Below are 20352 nucleotides of genomic sequence, written 5' to 3'. Positions count from 1 at the left end.
CGATAACATTCGTCAAGCGGATGATTCAGCTTTCTACTCGCAGCAACTTTGCCTGCTGAAGCCGTCTGTCAATTTGCGCATTATGCAGGATTTGTTGGCAAGGGCGCGGCTGTGACCTAGGCGAGGACCTAGACCAAGGACATTTTTTTTCTGATGTGACACTTGTACTATAACCTTGGTTGTGATCCATGGAGCCTTTTGGTGTAGGAGAAATTCTTCTCTCCGTATTACATTTAGGGTAGGCCCTGGATATAAATTCTTCATTTTTTCTGCCTAGGCCCACTGTCTAAGCCTGTACTCCACGAGTAGTGATGTACTGTAGCCATGCGTGTTCAACCATTCTATCCATCCGGAGATGACTGTTGTACATGTATTGATATCACTTTGCTGAGGTGACCGATTGGCTGACTGATTAGTTGATGTTGAGCAACGAAAAATAGAAGTATGAACCTAAAATGTTTCTGGCAGTCATGGACGACTATGTTGGGCGGGAAAGATTGCAGGTTGCATTAAATCATGTTTATGTTGCCAGTGAAATCCCGCTTGTCTGTCCGGTTAATGGACTCCAACTTTTACCTCCCTCGTGTGTTATCCGTATTCTCCCCCGAAGTTCACACTTGACCTACGCTACACCAGATTCAGTTTCAGGTGTCTGATTCATTTTGCGGAGGAACTTGTTTTCACAGAAAGGTTGTTTATTTAATTTTGCCCCATTACCAAGGAAGGGCGTCCGCCACAGGAACGCGATGTTACGTGCAGTGCACACATTACTCACAATTTCCGCCTATTGCATAATAGCGCAGTATGTTGTATTGCTAGCTGGGCCAATGTAGCTGATCATGTGTAATAATTGGAACCTTACTTGTAATTAAAGAGACTAGAATAATACTAGTAATAAGCATTAAATCGCTGATAAGGCCAGGAAGGTTTCCTCGAGAGTCAGTGTTCGAAAAAAGATTTGCCATACTGTCAATTTGTTTTTAGATTCCCTAGAAATGACAGGATGTCACTCGTTGTTTTGACAAGCTCGTCAGACTGACCGGATGAAGCATGTTGTCTTGTCAATTTAACTATTGTCAGATAAAATAACTTGCTTTATTAAAGTCTTACCATTTGTCACGAACGAATCTACACGTACTGTTATTGCCAAGGCCCATTTGACAGGCCTCTTACTATTCTGTTTTCCGTTTCCGTGCATGTGAGTGTCTACATGAAAAAAAAATTTTTGTTCGTTCTCTTGTTTTTGTAAATGGTTTCTGTTCTGGTCTTAACCACAGAGCAAGGAACTCAGTGTGAATTTCCCAATTCACGATGATCTGTTATAGTGTTATAGCTTTCGGACCTGTATTTTGTTATAGACTCATTGCGGACCTCGTTAACACTAACAGTGCATGGACATCCAATGGGGCGGGTACCTATGAAGGTGACACTAGAGGTTTGTTTGGGTCCCTTCGGACTGTTTCAATTAATTAAGTGGAACCGGTCGATGAAAATGTGGAGAGGTAGCTGCATACCCGATGAACGTGGTTTATGGGCCGGAAACTTCTGGTTTTGAACCTCTAGAGGAAAGTCCGAGTATTTTGGTTGGATGCGATCGGGATATTTGTGGTTGGTTTTGGAGGTCAGATTATTGACAAATTTGACACAGCAATTCGCAGTGACGGGATACATACCGTCAAGCAACAGAAGGAATGTGGGCAAACCACTTGAACGGTTATGTCGTTTATGAGAGGGTTGTCTCAAGGGAAGGTTACTTTGCGTAACTACCAGGCAAAAGGGATTGCAATATGATTGTTGATGTGCATTGCATTTCTTTCCCGGTGTCGACTGCCAGGACTCTCAAAATAGAAACCTCTCGTCATCGTTGGGTACGACCAAAAATATGTATGCGTTGAGTTCATACATTTGTGCTGACATTAACAGGCCACACTGTGAGGAAATAATATTGGCTCATAGAAAGTCCATTTTCCCTGAAGTAAAAGGGGAACTGGATTTGCCTTAAGTGCCCCTCTCGTGGATATGCAAGTAGCCAGTGAACAGTTTACTTAGTATCCGGTATTACACAAGATACCGTGGCAATAGGTCGACCGTGAGACCGACTCGACGGCCCTCGGCAAAGATCTCTAAACGACACTCGAGAGCTTGAGTGCCGTGGACAGTGTGCGTGTGCATGGGGGGGGGGGTGTCGTTGAGCCGTTTGGAACTGCACCTATACCTATAGCAAACATTCTTTTGACTATCCGCCTTGCCTGGGCTGGAACTCAAAGTATTCAATCAAAGTATGGCACCGTTCTCTAAGTTCAGCCGACGTAATTGAAACCGTTTAATGTAATGTAACATAATTGCACCCAAGTAATTTTGACCTTGGGGTTAGCTGTCACTGCGGTAGCGTGAAATGATGATGCACCGACAGGGTGACGGTTGCATTCAGACTTCTTTGTAGTTGCACTCGCTTTCGTTTGCCCAGTGTTTGCAGATTTGTTTACCAGGGATCGCTCGCGACAATATCCCGTTATATAATAATGCCATGTCAAACTTAAATATTCAGGCTGTTAAACTCAGCCGATATTTACGCCGAACAGATTGTCTTCACCAAATCTGAATAGTACACGTATAGCCTATCGCCGAATTGTGCTTCGATGTACGATGCCTGGAAATCAGACAGGATGTCTGTCTAGAAATCAGACTGACTGACTTTCTAAGAAAACTGTACTTGACGTTTGTGTGGTACCCAGAACTAGTTGATGAGTTACGGGTACCAATTCACCTTTTCTAAGAAATTTCAATATTTAGCAGAAATCGATTAAAAATCAGAATATAGCGAATTTCAAACTCCGAAACCTCCTTCTGAATTGAGCACCGTGAATTTTGCCATAAAGCAAAGTGCTTATTGCATCTTTTGCGTATTGTTGTCATGCTTTTTTTGGGGGGGGGCGGTATTGTCGAAAGGCTTGGCCTAGTACCGGTGTCCCCAATTTAAGGTAACGTTTTGTTGCACCGCGTTGACATGGTGTGGTTATACAGGGGAAAGTAACGATGTAAATAACTGCACGTGCCGGAGCCCATGACGAGGTCACCAGGGAAAACTTGGCACATATTACAAGTCCGGAGACTCTAATCAAATCCAGAAGCGACTTATTACCGAAGACCCCCGGCGCTATTTGCCCACGAGCTGTGTATTTCATCAGACTGTTGTCCAGCGAGCTTCAGAAGAGGTCTTCCAAAACGAAACTGTTTTTAGTAGAGAGCTTTGTAAGGATTCGTTGAAGTATCTGCAATACAAAGGTATGGTGTAGTTTCGATGACTGTCTCATGGAAGCACCTCAGCTAGAGTTTACATAGTACAAATGCAACATGAAACGCCAACGGCCCTATCTGTGATTTAAGGGTACGTTGGTGACCTGACATCGGGGCTACAGAGGAGTTAGTGTCACTGGTAGCGTACAGCTCGATGTTCTTGTGACGGTGGAGCGAGTTAGACATGAGATAACCCTGAACATTTATGAACATGTATGAGTAGGAATTCTAAGAAAAAGGATAGGACCTCTTAATTTGCCTCATTCAGATATGGCCTTGAAACAAAAACGGTGGGTCTAAAGTGGCCTTCCGAGTCTTACGGGTGATGGATTAAACACGAATGTTTAAGTGGGGTTACAGGATGCGTTGAAAATAAGATGTTTCTCTCTGTGGGAAGGAACCCCCGGCTAGTTAAATCTTATTGTCAACTAGAGTTAGGAATTAGATTTACGACCCGGCTTCTACACCTATATGATATTATTTGGAAAGCCAAGTAATTCTACTCTGTCGTTACTGTTGTCCGTCGCAGTTGGCATGCGGTCACAATTTGTCTCCACTTTCCTATAATTACGGATGCTTCCGATCAAGTGTCACTCGGCGAACGTCACCAGAGCCCGAAAATGCCAACAGTTGACTTCCAGCATCTTTATCTGACGTGGGTGTCAGTGCCGTCACGGGATGTATCTGCCACGAAGTATCGACAGTTTGTTTGTGGTCGGATATACCACACCCATAGCCAGACTAAACATTGTGTAGTTAAAACGGAATCCGATGTTTTATTAATGCGGTCGTCGGGCAGGTCTGTAGTCTGTTCAGACGGCGACTGTGTACTTATTAGGGGCAATACGTCGCTCAAAAAGCATATTAGCTGAAGAGATTGTGGAAAAGAGATGTCCAGGGTCGTTGCCCCCCACGGCCGAATAGCGCAAATGTTGACAAAAATGGAGTACATCCCACAAGTTTCTTCTCAGACTGCAAAATGTTTCTGGTACAGATTGTGCCCTTCAAATCTACTGAAGCCCTAAGCTTGCAGTCAAATTCTAAAAGATTTCCTGCATTATTAGAAAGTGTAACAAAGGATGCCAATTTTTGATTCATCAGTTGATTTCATTACAGTTTCTTTAGCCTTTGTGTCCTGTCTCCTAGATTGCAGAGTGAGAAAATTGAAAATAGTACCGGTCACAAATAATAAGTAGTAAATACACTAACCGTAGGCCTAAACGTCCAAAAAACTCCCTTGCTGATTAGAGTCTTCTCTAGTTGTGTTGGTTGCCTAAAACGATGGCTGTAAAACTATGAGTATGGATGACCGCTGGCCACCAGTACAGAACAACAGTATAGTTAACGGTTAAGAAAATTATTACAGCTTTAAAAACCAAACACTAAATGAAAAATTGACCCTCTCCATGGGGCATATGTGCATTTCGGGGTATAATCTGACATTAACCTATGTTGATATTTCTCGAACTTCAGCGGTCTATATAAAAATGGTCTGTGTACTTCGTGGATGCTTCTCACCGAGTTCATCTAATCAATAAAAATAGCAGCAACTAGTCAGGAAGTTTGGACTTGGGAGGTATCGGAAGCCATCCGTAAAAATTCGAATTCAACGACTCGTTATTAATGTTCACTGCTTTACCACTTTCACTTCCATTTCCCCATCCGCCTGTTATTACATGTAATGCGACAGACGCAATTGTCACAGTGTCGCCCATATACACATTCATTTCCATTGCAAACAGCTTCCTTACAGTCACAAGTGTTTTTTGTTTTGTTTTTTTTTAGCTAGACTGCATTTCAAAAACGTCCAAAAATACAAAATGCTAACTTCTATTTTATGCTGCTCCTTTTCAGCTCCTTTCTGTGCCTTTTACACCCTGCAAGTCCGTGCCCTAACAGTGGCGTAAGACTAATAGAGTTCAATTTGCAAAGAGGGAACCATCGGGGCTAAAGTTTCACTGAAGTTGCACACTATTGACTCAGTTATTTAGGCAAAGAGTCTTTTTCATTTTGCCCAAAAGATCTCTTCGTCTTCTCCAACTTGAGAACGAAAGGGTTCAGTCCTTGAGTGGAAGGGGCGTGTATCCGCACCCCCTCCTTGGTTACACCACTCCCCTCATTAAGGTACGTCTGTAGACGCTTACATGTACATCCAGACAGTTTTTTTGCAACGTAAGGGAACTTGTCTGATATCCCCATCCAACCAGTTTCCTTATGAATAATTCTGGCATACTTGGCTTTGCTCGACAACCAGAATCCATGACTAGCCTACATCTCTTGTTACCAACGAGGATACACTGTACTTCTTTCCAATTTGGGGTTTCGTTTCACCAGTCATATTCGAAGGTGTAGTATTTGTGAACTTTTCCCTTTGTAACGTTGTTGTTGACAGTGTGCACCTGCATCAGCACGACCAGATATTTGAGAGGTAACTTTAGAACTGCATTTATTATTGAATAAAGACTTTCGAACCCCAATATTCGGCTTGACATCAAAGACCCCGCCACAGTGTATTGGGTTTCTATACTGAACGCTGTTTGTAATATGGCCATACTTGACTCGATGAATGATAAAGATAGGATATTTTTTAACCTTTGGAAAGTTAAGGGGTTTGGTTGTTATTTAGGCAGAATGCGCCTATATGCCAACATGTCCTGCATAGTATACATAAGCATCAGTGTAAATTGTGGCATTATCTTGGTCATCTCAAGATTATTATGATGCAATTTTAATCAAAAAGTATTTTGCGAGTTAAATTTGAATAAAATCTGGTACACTGAGTTCTTTAAATTAACGTGAAGATAACAATTTGACTTCTCCATACTAAAGAGACTGTTGTTACGCCTCACGATTCAGGGCAAGCTTTTGCTTAATTACATAAGAGATTCCTTGCACCAATACACTGTTTTCAATGGATAAGAAGGGCACAAAGGAACCAGTCCATTCCAGACATGGTGGTCGCTGTGCAAAAGCTTGCCCCGAAACACGAGGTCTTTAGTCTGGGGAATTCATATTATGTTTATGAGTAATCAGATAACTCAGTGTGGCAGATTTATTCAAATTTAACTCGCGAAAGGCTTACTCCTTCCATACGCGTGAGGGCACTTGGGTACTTAGCTAATGGCGTTCTACCATATAGTCTGGATATCAGACCCGATGATTCTGACTACTCTACGAATCAAGGGTCCGGTATCACCAAATGTCCACGTGACCAAGACTGGAAATAGCCAAAATATTCCGAATCAGATAACTCAGTGTGGCAGATTTATTCAAATTTAACTCGCAAAAGGCTTATTCCTTCCATACGCGTGAGGGCACTTGGGTACTTAGCTAATGGCGTTCTACCATATAGTCTGGATACCAGACCCGATGATTCTGACTACTCTACGAATCAAGGGTCCGGTATCACCAAATGTCCACGTGACCAAGACTGGAAATAGCCGAAATATTCCGAATCAGATAACTCAGTGTGGCAAATTTATTCAAATTTAACTCGCAAAAGGCTTATTCCTTCCATACGCGTGAGGCACTTGGGTACTTAGCTAATGGCGTTCTACCATATAGTCTGGATACCAGACCCGATGATTCTGACTACTCTATGAATCAAGGGTCCGGTAGCACCAAATGTCCACGTGACCAAGACTGGAAATAGCCGAAATATTCCGAAGTCGTCCCGTTTATACTCAGCATTTTCGGATGGTACCTTTGATGTTCGGTTATTCCATGAACGTAAACTCCTGTAGCCTAATTGCAGCTGTTGATCCTACAATATTTGCCTTTACACTAAAATCGAAGGCCACCTTGGCCAAAATCAAGACCTGACGACACCTGGCAAATGCCCACACATAATGCAGGGTGCACCACTGTATCGAATCAAAAACACCCAGGCTTTCAACTTGTGACCCCTGACCCTTCGTCATATCTCTTTATATCCCTGTGTGATGCCTGACCTAAGATTTTTTTATCAAGAGCCCTCAGAGAATCTTAGGGTGGGGAACCAGCCTAACTACGGTAGTTACTCTGACAGCCTTTTTGACTGAGTTTGCGCACTGTTAGACTTGGTGACATTAATACCAATCGGAAAAGTAAAAGCTGTTGAATGCCGATACTAATTGATTCATGCATTTATTAATAACTTAACAGTTTTCTTGGCAGTGCGTCTGCACAATTTTTGGGGCTTGATAAATTTTTGCAACGAGGTTTAGTGTTATACATGACGAAACCCGCTCTAGGAGATAATGCTTCAAGTTCTCACCGCGAACTGGACCTCAGTTGCACCCCAGAATATCATGCATTGCCTCACTGCATTTCTTGCTCTCATAAAAAAATATCATGTGAAGGCCCAGGCACCTTTTTTTCTCGATTGATGCTACTGGATGCAGGATGATTGAAAGGACACTCTCGAGACCGTTCCGGGAGATGTCGAGTCCCGGTCGAGATTGGTGGATTTACGACGGCGGGCTTCTATATTGCCGCTGCTGATACATGGGAAATGCCGGGAATTCTGTCGTAAAAGCCAAGGTCAAGCACACCAGTACATGAATGTTACCGCGCAGTGCAGCAGGTATATTTCCTGCGCGGCTGACTGCGGCGCGACCGCCATCAATTTTGCCGGGTTGTGCATGCCGGGACGATGTTCGATTGATGTATGTGCAGTATTGTTGTCAGTGCCTCTATATAGTGCTGTGTGCCTGAGCTCTACAGTGATTTTTGTCATTTAATATGGTATGCAAAACTGCGAAAGTTATGGCGGTGGTAACGATCTTTAAAGATGACATAAAAATATAAACAACTCTCAGTATAGTAGTGAAGATCAAACACCCTCTTTGAAGCATCGTGTTCCTCTTTGATTCGATAGTATCCTTACATGTCTGCAGTTCACGTCATGTGAGGGGCAAGTGACATTTTGCAGCGCAGAGCCAGTCTTGGAATCAGCTTTGTGATTTGTGAATTTCATGTCTCAGTGCAGGTAGTAAGGTTCAATAAGGGTCAGATGTGGAAATTAACAATGCTGTCTGCTGCGTGCCAAAAGACTAATAAGACACGAAAGCTCTCGGTGTGGATGGTGCTGCTGCTGGTATGGGATCCTCCCTCCCTTTAATTTTTTGGAGGATATAATTTTCGCTTTTTATAAAGTTTATTAATAACAATTTGCACATTTTTTTGGCCAGAGTTCCTCGTACGATCCTGTGGCGTGACATTCACTGACCACTGCACCGATATGGAGTAGTTTATGTCAAGCACTGCTTCAACTACTTACAGTTTTTAATTGCAATTCTGTGTTCTAATCTCTCAAAGGTGAAAGTGTGTGTGATTAAATAGATTTCAGTTGGGATATTTCTAACAGGGATTTCCAACCAACAGCAAGGATCACAAGAGTTCGTCGCCAAGGAGGTCACGGGGCACAGCGCCTGAGCTGCCTACGACGAGTGATAAGCATTTTGCCGTAAAGGCGCCCGATTTTATATGCCTTTGATCGAAGCGCTGAGCATCGCAAGAACGGACGTTTGTTGAAGAGTGACTGCCGTTAACAAAATATGTAGGGAACGGTTCGCTCTGGCGCATGCTGCCGGCAACAATTTGATGCGTCAGGTCATCGTCTCTCATCTGATCTTGTCAATGAAGTATGGCATGTGCGGCTGCAGCACACGTTACAGATGCCATTTACGAAAGAGAATGAGTATGTTTAAATAATATGCCTTCTGCCTATAATTATCCCCTTTTCAGTAGCTCCGTACCTGCATGGACCCTCTAGGAAGACGTTCAGTAGACCTTTTGTACAAGGCTTTTTTGAGGGGTGGGTGGGAGGGTATCTGAATCATATCAGGGATTATTATAAATTTATTATTACAAACGCACCTTCTACAGCAGAGCTCATATGAAGCAAGAAATGGGACGGAGAGTACCCCCCACGTGCACCTTTGTGTTGGTCATTGTATGTTTGATCGGAATCTCAGGAATTCTCGCAGAATTACAGACATGTGGGGGATATGTTAAGTAACAATAGTCTAGAGTGTGTATAGGGATTGGACATGTAAGGGGGGGTTACCCCACCGTCCGATATCTTGCTGGGTATAACAGAGCTCATTAGGTACTCCTCAACGGAGCGTTTCCCTGTCTTTCTTTTTTTCAAATCTTAAGTTCCATTGGAGCAAACACAGTTGGTGTTCATCCAGTTTGTTCTAAAATCGAAGGCCGACTGCAGGGAACCTTGGTCCGAATGTGCATAGATGGCTGTAAATAAGCACAATTAAACTTCGACTTTTTAAAAGGCTTTCTGAAAGTTTTTGCTTTTTATTCAGATCACACATAGCGTTTTTCTTTGCGGTTTCCAGGTACCAAAAAAAAAGACCACAAGATAGAAGCATTCGCTTTCAAGTGCCTTACTTATTTGCTTGCCTGTTCTCACGTTGCCCCTGAAGATTTCATCTCTCTTTGGTAAAACTTCCCAATTTTTCCAGGAATGTTCAGATTGTCCAGAAAGGACCCCCCCATCCTCGCCGAGCAACGAAGCAATTGGTCGGTTTTGTTTCAATGGGGCCCTAATCATTCCAAGGCCTTACAATCATCAATCTCTGAAAGGGCTCGACTTGCCCAGGGGTTTCGTTGTGGGTTTGCTTACTCATAAGTAACAAATAAATGTAACAATAGATTATGAGTATTAACGGAAGGGGACCATCACAATCAAGATAGTAAGAATATCCACCTGGGTCGCATGAATGTCGCGGTGTTCGTCAGGGCATGGGTAACAGGCCTTGGAGACCGCAGATGTAGTAACTCGCTCTGTTAACTTGCCATGGGGGTTTAATACAGTCACCTTAAATATTGCTTAAGTTGCCACTCGGGGCTGTTTGTTGTAAGGTATAACATAAGTAATATAACATTTATATCGGTCCAATACACTTGTCAATATTTGGCTGCTTTTTGATATCCAATTAAAGTTTTAAAATGGAGGTACAAACATCTGGCAACAATGTTTGAGCAGACACGAGTCAAGCCTCACGCTGGGAATCTCTGGCGTGTGCCCTGATTCTTAGCAGGGTGTTGCCTTGAAAGATCCTCAGTATTATTAAAAGCGACAGGTGACGAGGCTAATAAGTGATAGACCTTTGTTTTCGCATTTTACTGTATCGTCTTCAAAGCTCCAATTTAAGTGGAGCTTTTAATTGACAGTTTTCTGTATCCTCGTCACATTATTATCTGTACACCGAGGAAGAGAATTATGTAAACACACCAAAGGCACAAGGTGTTTGGAAATTTTGCTCGTTTTTATATCAGCATGCAGTTCCAGTCAGTGGCAGTGACTTTCGTTATAAGGTACGGGGCTTGTGAGTCGAACCTGATAACCGAAATGTCTTAATCTTAATAAACAAAAATTATAATTGATGTGCAATAATGTGCAATAATGTAAGAATTTAATTGCTTTTTAAACTGTTACACCCATTGAAAGTAGTTATTAAACACAAATGGTACATTGTTCTTTAAAGACTCTGCGATTTATGACCGAAACGTGGGCATGTTGTTTCAAGAATGCTGGGACCAATTAGGGAGCCTTTATTTGGAATTAAACCACCATTTGACTGAGTGAATGGCAGGTTATAGGCCAAATAAAATGGTGGAAGGCTTTCTGAAATACCTTCAAAAATGAACCGAATGTTTGCTGAACAAATTGTTTAGAGGAGATCATCACAGACTCATCACAATGTTCCGAATATGGGTTGGTAATTAACTTCTCTTATCACTGGCTGCCATGCTTTCTGGGGATTTATGTTAAATCTGTCAGTGTCACACTCCATATTCCTGGCACATCTCTCTACCCTGTATTACTTCCTCTCCGTTCAAAATCGATCACGAATCATACTTTTATACCATGAACTGTTGTTTTTACTGCATAAAGTGCTTCTAGTGTGAAGTTCAGATTCGTGCGATAAACGTCCTTTTCTGTCTTATTAAGGGAATACTTGTTTGGCCGGCTGTATTCGGTGGGTTATTTATTGAATGTAATCTGTTGAATTGTGAAGAAAATAATTCTCCCTTGGATAGAACTTGATTTTTTGTTCCAATATCTGCCTTCATTCGGCGGTTTTGCTTGTGCCTCTGGTGTTCGTCTGTGACCTTGGCGACATTAATTAGAGACTATTTAGAACACTGTCTTGACAAGGCCTTTAGTCGCGTGATTCTGCAGTAAAGCATGAATTGGGGCGAAATCTTCAGAGTCAGGAAACTATACAACTTGCAGAGACGATGCCGATATTTGTGGAATACCCTCAGTAACATTGAATTCGATGGAGTTAGCTGTGTGGTCTGCGCTTTTTATACCGGACTATTAATCCTTCAAGCCTTGATGTCTTTTGCTTGTGTTGTTGCATGGGTGGTCCTTTTATCATGCCTTGGGCTTACAGCAATGCCCGTTGATGCATTTCCAAACAGCGGTCATGGATGCGTGGCAACTGCACGGCAGTTTTATTGCTGCGGAGAACCTTGTGCATTGCATAGCGAACAAATCTTGTTGCAGTCGAGAATAATAGGGATTACCAGCTGGCTGTAGTCATTAAATATATTTTTGGAATAGTTAACCATGTAGTCCTTATGTTTCCCGCCACTGTTTGAGCGCGGGATCGGTCAAGCTGAACTAATCGTTTCACCAATACTGCAAAAGAAACTCATCAATGCTTTGCTGCAAGAAAACTATAGGTTTTACCGGCCAATTTCGGAAAATGCGCGATCTAGTTTGTAAAATAAAATGTCAAGTTCGCGTAGATCCTGCAAACGACTTAAAATCTGGTTTCATTTTCGCAATAACAAGCATTCGAATTCGTTTTGCATCCTTCAAATCAGTGAATATGCATTACGTTTCGTTAAAGAGGGTTACAAATACATGACTTGGATTTCGGATTGACGTATTTCTTGGCAGTTACAACAAATGCGCATTCTTATTCTCTGAAAATCTGTCTTTAACCGTGACCCTTCGGAAGTAAGTATTCATTTTCATTTGCTGTAATTTAAAATTGCAAAATGTACATTCCCTTTGATTAGAATATATCAGGAATAGAATAATATCAGGAAATTGAACGGTGACTCTACACGACTGAATGCATCCTCCTTGAAACAGAATGTTTATTTGTTAAATAGAAAGGGGATTTGAATGTTCATTCTATTTCGCTCGGAAACGAATGATGCTGTTACTAATTCATTTACACATTTTCCGAAATTGGCAGGGAAAACATATATTAACATATATATTTTGATCATTGACCTGGTGAAAAGTAGAGACATGTCGAGTAAAGCGGCATCCTTGGAAACCCTCGGTATTAAATAACTTCCCGAAATCTTGACTCAAATTGCGGTTGATTTGTCGACAATTCGGCTCTTTTCCATCTTTGCTGAAAGCTATACTGCATTAATTCTAAAGAGTAGTGGAAGTATGTAAAATTGATGTCTTGGTTTAAAAAAAAAGAACCCCGGAATCCTTGGAGAAATTGCCGAGGTGATATTTGGTTCTGCTTTTTATTTGTAGTCAATAATTTGGGTTTTATCGTCGGCACATGCAGTAGTGCGCCAGAAGTGTCATAATGGTACTGGATGCCAGAAAAGGTGACATATTATATTTTCACTGGATGCATTGCTTGCAGGTATCATTGTGTAGATGTATATCAGATTTTTCGATAGCAATCAAACAGATAATGTAGGATTCCAACACACTGCATGCGGTCTTGCTGAAGCCCCATAGAGTCGTTTCGTAAACAGCGATACTAATATTCTGAGATCGCAAGCATATCTCATTGCCATATTCTTTACATCATGTGTCACGGTATCTGTATGTCTCTGCGTTTATTTTTGTCCTGTCCTGGAGACTATACCGACGTCAATGGCACGTTGAAGAAGGGGTTCAAAAGTCCAAGGGCTCCCCTCTTTGGTGGGACGAATTAATATAATGGAATTAAGAGGAAGATGTATTTCAAATCTTGAAGGGATTCGATTCGAAGTGTCGGTGCTGTCAAGGCATGAGAAGAACCAGGCTCGCCGCGGGCGACGGGGGGGGGGCGTGACAAGACACCCTTTAGAACTGCTGGATTTTATTTTATGTCAAAGGTCGCAGGTCAGGCTGAGGTCACCCGTTCAATATCAGGCCACTTTGACTGGGAAAGTTGTGTGTGTTGTGTCTGATTTGACAGTTTGATGCCCGATGAAACGGCATCAACTAATACCGTGTGCGTCTTGAGGAAGAACGGTTCACGCAAAACGGAGTTGCATGTTGTTATGCCGTAGGCTGTGGGTCGGGCTAAGGTCATTTGCCTTTCACCTTGGACATGGAGCCTAGATCTTCAATTGGAAATAGGTTACATTACCCTAGTAGTAATGTTTAATTGCATCATGGAGCTAGCTCCATGATTGCATTAAGTAGACATAACCCAGTTTGTATACCCTTGCTGCGCATAAGTTGGTTCCCTGTGGAGATTGAAGTGTTTATAGTCGATGATCGGGGTCACGTAGCCCTGGAAACCATCATTAGTGACAGACGGACTTTAGCTCCGATTCGCGTAGACCTGAAAAAAAACGGGCAGATAGAAATGACAGAAGTCACTGAAAAGCTGAATGCCAATGCTAATGGCTGTTTTCTAGGACTGTCGCCGTAGAAATAAGAAGCAGATGTAACTTGGAAGATCTCCCGTCCGCTTTGACCGGTCAAAGGAGATCTAGAAGTACCAGTCAGATTTCCAGCTGATAAACGCTCGAGACGATCAAAATAGCCCGCCGGTACAGCCAGGCATGTCTGTTACGATTACACCAAAGTGGTTCTAACGAATGGGGCAACACTCAGTCTGTTTGGCCTCAAACTTACTGTTGTTCCTTCATTTGTTATCAAATTATGATATTGCGCAGGATCGGTACGGTGTGCTCTAGGATGATGGAACTACGGTCACTTCGGATCCGCACTGTTGGTCCCATGAGCATGGTTAACACTTTTTATCAGGGACACTAGTCCACTGACGTAAAAGCTCCTCTGGGTTGCCAGGTTCACTCAAGAAACAATGATCGTGATAACACTAGGGCTTCATTGTATCTACCTCCATGATTGCCTTGCCATTGAAGTTCATGGGGTGTCCACAAACCGACTGAATCTGATCCGTTCAGTAATATCAGAAAATGTTGTTCGTTGTTTTGATTCAGACATACAATAAAATTGGTTTGTTGAAAAATATTAAAAACACGCTACTGGATGTAAAGGGGGCTTCGGTTAAATTTTACTAAGCATTTGAATCACGCATTTTTGATACTGTGCTAGGTCCTTAGACGAAATACACGGTTTCGGGCATTTGCTTCCCCTTTTCCCACGTCTTCCACATTTTCCAATTCTACTGAAAACGATATATAAATACAATAATCCATGATCAGACTAGAAGGCCGGTAATCTGGGAGAAGGCGTTTTTGATTTATCGTTTCGAAACAATGAGCTTGCGAGGTTGGAAATGGGTTACCACCAAAGTGATAAATCTGTCTGGATGGCTGGTCGTGTTGGATATACAGGGTGGTTGAGGGACTTGAAAAAGACTCTAAAGATTTTGTGTACTGTAGGAAACAAGCAGCTAACCACTCTCCTGTAAATTCTGTGGTCTTGACGCATGTCTGTCGACGTCGTTTCTGCAATACGATGCGGATCGGCGTTGACCCATGGCATGGTGGGGCTTAAAGTCTCAGGTTGGTATGTGTGACATTTCTTGGAATGAACTGATATAATTCTTGTGAAATGTAAGTGAGAAATGCAGGTGACAGATACTAGGTGGTTTTGCCTTCCTTGACTGATAACCCTTTTCTTTCCGCCAGACTAGACTTTCTGAGAAAAGTTTGTTTGTTAAAATGGACGTGTGTACATTTTCCACGTTTCAGATTTCTGAGTAAGTGTATCTAGACCTCTGGGTCACGTATGCGTAAACATAAACACGGATTCAATGCCATGTTTGTTGTTGTAGCGCTAAATGGAACCAACACTGGTGAGGGATAACAGTTCTTAAGGACCCACGGCTCGCCACAGATGCCAACGAAGTCTGGCGAGGTTCGAGCATGCGCACAGTATCTACTTAACAAAATGCATTTTTAAAATCGAATTGCTCATGCAAGATGCGCATTCGCTCTTCTCGGGCCCAAAACCTACACCTTAAAAGAAGGAAACTTTCGCCGATTGGCATACAGGTGGAGCTGATGATATCGTGCATTCGGCGAGAACGTAGCCTCCTGTGGGTTTTTAATTTTTGCGGCCGGACTTGAACATTTGGGGGAGGCCTCTACAAACTCTAACACATTTCTAATTCTGATAACGCGCCCGAGGTCGCCAAAAACACTGGCCTCATTCTGCAATTCCTTACTTTGGACCAAGGATTTCCTGCACATAACCTCTGTAAATCAAGTTAGTATTCTACCTAGGTATCTGCCATGTCGAATTAAGCTTTTCCATCACAGAAGCTTTCAGTGAGAGTGGATATTTGTTAAGAATATTTGGACAGGCATTGAATGCTTATTTTTCCCAATCGTTTTGAAAAAGCAGTCAAATTATATAGGAAGATTTTAATGTACTTGGAGGCCTGTGGATTTTTTTATGGGAGGTTCAGTTCAGTAACTTTACCTGGCATCTCAAGGTTTGCTCTCCCGTACACTCCACCTCGATCCCGGCTGCTGTAATTGAATTCAACCGGTAAAAGTGTACGGCGTTACGACCGCCCGGCGGGCGACAAAATGTGGCTACCGGACCGGAGTCCGCATTCCAGGGATCAGAATGGTTTCCGGTGATTTGGCCCCAGGGTGAACGACATTGAAATAAACATTGTTACAATTCTGAGGGGTGAATTGTGGTCGAATTGAAGGCACATAGAGAAAGGAAAGTAATTTCGCAATTTGTTTCTGGAATCATCTTAAAACGAAACTGAGGAGATTTTTTACCTGGACGCCTCGTAGATGTTCACCTCCAACGAAAGCCAAATTTGAGTCAATAAAAATTACAAGAAGTGGGTGGTGGTATGCTATAAAGCTTGTGTTACTGTTAGTTTACCAAACTTGAAGAAACATGAGAGAGTGCCGTGCTTTTGCCGTTCCTTTTTTTATCTCCTCTGAGTAAACCATCTTTTAAACAGCCTTTTCTGAATTTTGGTTTTATGAGCAAATTTAATATGAGAGTCATATCCTGTTGAAAGCTGACTATGCCGGCGATACTGCATGATGAGCACACTAGCCAGTTTCGCTAATTTGAACGGTTGTACGCACATGTACATGTACGTCAAATCGGTCCCACACGAAAATACTGCATGCGCACTCCATGACTTCGTGAAAGAACGTGCGTTTGGCGATGGAATGCATGGGATAATGTAGGCCGAAATTAATCCAAGCAAGCACTGTCCGCTCACGCCACCCACCCTTATCTTGCACAGAGGCACACGCGTTTAATACTCTACTTTTATTGTAAAAAGAAATCAGACCCTTGAAGTTTCAAGTGCCGTCATAACTTGGTGCTTCTTGGGGTTGAGTTTGTCTGCGGTTAGGCCTATAGGATGGATCATTGATTTTGATGGAGTGGGCTCACCGATAGACTGCACTGCGGCCGGCGTATCTCAAAAGACCAGTGAAACGAATGTTTTGTCATTTTTGAACGAAATCGGCGTCGCGTGACAAACGGTTGCAACTTTGCGAGCACTTCTCCAAGTGACTCACCCTGATCACGTGGATAGGTCCCTGGGGTTAACAAAATTGACTTCATTCCACTGTAAACCATGCCCACTCCATAAGAACTTGGTTGAACCAATAAAACTATTCAGCATATGAAAATATAATGCTTAGCAGGCTTCATTAAATTACAAAGCAGAAACTCAGTGGAGGAATAATGAGAAGCAAAGCTTACCTCGTTACATTTTGGCTGTAGGCTCTTTGGCTTATTTGAGTTAGTAAGCAAACCTCTGTGCTAACCATTCTCTTCGGCGACTGCAGGGAATGAATTTTTGGTTCCTTGCACGAGTTCCTAGAAAAGTTATTACGTGGTCAATACAGGAATTTGTTGGTATCATTGGTCTCCCTTCTAAGAACGGGTAATGAGGTTCTTTGATTGTGCAGTGATTAGGAAGATGTTAGGTCTTTTTCCAACTGTTCTGCTCACATCTTCAAAAGAACATTTCATAAATTGGTTTGATACCATCAGAAGTAGCTGCCAAATGATCTCGAGTCAACAGTGGAGAATGGATTCCTCAATGACAACTTCACGTTCTTAACAAATTGCCTTGTATTATTACGTTGTTGTATGACAACAATTTTACCACTGAATTTGGGCTATTGAGAAACGACTGGTTCGTAACGATTCCGATTCGTTCAGAACAACTGCCAACGCCTTCGCACTGGTTGAAAATAAAACCTTTTTACTGAACTGTTCGTCCTCATTTCAGTCTCGCGTGACTTGTGCGATCCCTGTCAGATTCCGGCCCTAAGTAGTCCTATTCTTTAGGTCTCTTTCTGACACTTTCTCCTTAAGTTGGCACGTTTTCCTAGAATTTCGAAATGACCCATAAAGTAAGTTATTAATGGTACATGTGCATAACAGGTGCCAATTCCCTGTGAATGCATTATTCTCTCTGCCTTGATTTATATCTGCGCTATGATTTATATCTGCGCTATGTGTAGAGTTGTTTTTTTTTTCGTGTAACGTAGACAGCTTCAGGCCATAAAACCACCGTAAACTTTCATAAAATACAAAATCGAATCAAAATTATGTGCAACAACTCTTTTAATTCTTTTCAGAATTTATAAATCACTCTTTTGAATTACCGTCATTTGGGGTTATGCCAAGTCACGTACTTGAGGTCGGGAGCAGTGTGTCTGGGGAACGCCAAAACCAGACGGCGCGCTTGATCGGGGCTAGCTGGGCCCCGGATGAAGACACGCACAATTTACCCCTCGGAAGTCGATGATATGACTCCATCGGAGATGATCTGAACGGGGTTTGGACCTGTTGCCCCATCACGCCCCGTCGAATACTTTATTGCTTCCGAACAAACTTCGGCACCGACAGAGAAAATGCGCAAGAATGTTTCCCCTGAGTGGCATCAAGGGTTTTTACATCCGTGAAATATTCGCCCCTCTTCTACTTAAACGTTGTTTTGTTTGTACATCAGTCTAAGGCTTTACTCCCGGAAATTGCGGAAATTTAATGAAAGTCAAGTCACTATGTTATTAATTGTTGGCGATGTCTGGCGTATTCCTTGGTAAGATCAAAATTCTTAAGTTTATTTGATGGGAAATGCTTTGTGTTGGGCCAAGAATGTACTCTGGGTCTCCTTCTGAATGTAACCTAACGCGCCTGGGCGTTTCCTACCTGTCGCCCGGTAGCACGGTCAATACGTCTCATCCTTTCTTGGTTTCTCAGTGATTTCACGTCAGACAGTCCTCCGTGTTGGCAGAGGGGAACTATGACTAATTCTGCATTTGAATACCTATTTATAAGAGGTTCACTTTTTTCAAGATAGCAAGAATTTGTACAAAGAGGCAATGAGTCACTCAGACATGAGACAAAGAAGTCATTTTTGTTTAATCAGACGTCTCTGCCAGCGTCGTGTCTGAAACGTGTCTCTCTGTTGGGAGATCTATTCTAGGAAAGGCATCCTTTACCAAGCCCTGTTTGGCCTTAAATGTCCACAATGTAACGTAGATATCAGTTTCCTTTTGACTACAGAGAAACCTGGATGTAATACTGTGTAGGTCAAACAAAATTCCTTGTATTAACAGCTTTGTTTGGGGAACCTGCACAAACCAGCCTACATGAAGTGTAGTGTCTCGGTTTCAGACTTCTTCCACATGCATAATATTCTAAAATTGACCAAACCATCTGCCGCCAAGACATGTCATTCGTAGGCCTCGATTTACAGTGCTATGAAGTGGAAGTTCATTTTTGATACGTTTGCAGAATATGACGCAATTGACATGTTTGGCAAACTTGTGATTGGTGTAGACTCTTGGTGGCAGCAGACAGTCTGGATCATTTTTCCGTGATAGTGTTGGGAGTCATGCCGAGGGGAATTTTCCTATTCTCTATTAATCACCATTCTCAAGCTTCTTATCTGTGAAGAGTTTTGTAACTCGTTCCTCTACACAAAAATGCGATGGGAGAAAGTACGCCCAAAACTGGCAGGTCAGTCGGACTAACGTCAAACAGAGAAGGTCTCTTTCAATAAAAATTTTACCACCGTTTCAAAATATTTAATAATTTGTTTATTTATAATACCAGCAGAAAATGTTATTTAAACATTGAAATATGCTTTTATTTCTTCATTCATTCATACATTCTTTATTCATCAACATTACCATAAGTTTTATTTTAGTACAACTTCTGCTGGTAAACCAACTGCAGGAGTTAGATATTATATCACGTGTGCAATATGCATGTTCTCATGTGCTCTTTAAAATTGTCAGATTTTGCTCTTTGCAACTTTAATTAACTAGCCGTACGGATTTCATTCGTCTAAGTAAAGGTCGCCTTTAAAGTTCAAAAAAAAAGGTCAGAACGCTAGATATATACATGTGGGAAAACGGAATGTAGAATCTAATGAATGCCTTGAGTATTAATCACTCCACCCAAATCCTATTAGTGTTTGTTAGTTTGTTGCAGGCATTTCTGTAACTAACCGTGAACATGGCTTCATGGTTTGCAAATGCTCACATTACAGCCGTTCTGTCTCTTAATCCGAATGCGAAAAGTGGGAGCCGCTGGGTAATACACCGTAGACGCTGGTATTCCGCTCATCTGTCATCGCAGTATCCACACTAGTTTCCCGTTATCGGCTCTCTCATTTCCCGTGTTACCCGGACGTCGGCGGGGTCTCTAGTCTACTCATCGGCTTTTTGGTATAGATGGCTTGCGTGAGCCCTTGATCGCACCGAACCGCCACAGGGTGGTACTGAAAGCTGGACCATGGCTGCCAGAAATATTACGAGTAGGCTCAGCGGAATTGTCAGACGACTGGAAACAGACTTCAATTACCTATAGGAGGTGAATCCCATTTGAAAACAGTGTATCAGTTCTAC

At 42.3% G+C, this 20352-nt stretch overlaps 1 protein-coding gene across 3 annotated transcripts in view; it reads left to right on the top strand.

The window, feature by feature from the left end:
- Positions 1-20352, top strand: part of LOC110975130 (uncharacterized) — a 69671-nt gene that overhangs the window by 975 nt on the left and 48344 nt on the right. The window lies entirely within an intron of this gene.

The sequence above is a fragment of the Acanthaster planci genome, linkage group LG01 (assembly GCF_054643075.1).
Source record: "Acanthaster planci isolate LZ-2023a linkage group LG01, COTS_SCS, whole genome shotgun sequence".
NCBI classification, from domain to species: Eukaryota; Metazoa; Echinodermata; class Asteroidea; order Valvatida; family Acanthasteridae; genus Acanthaster; species Acanthaster planci.
This window is presented reverse-complemented; position numbering and strand designations above follow the sequence as displayed.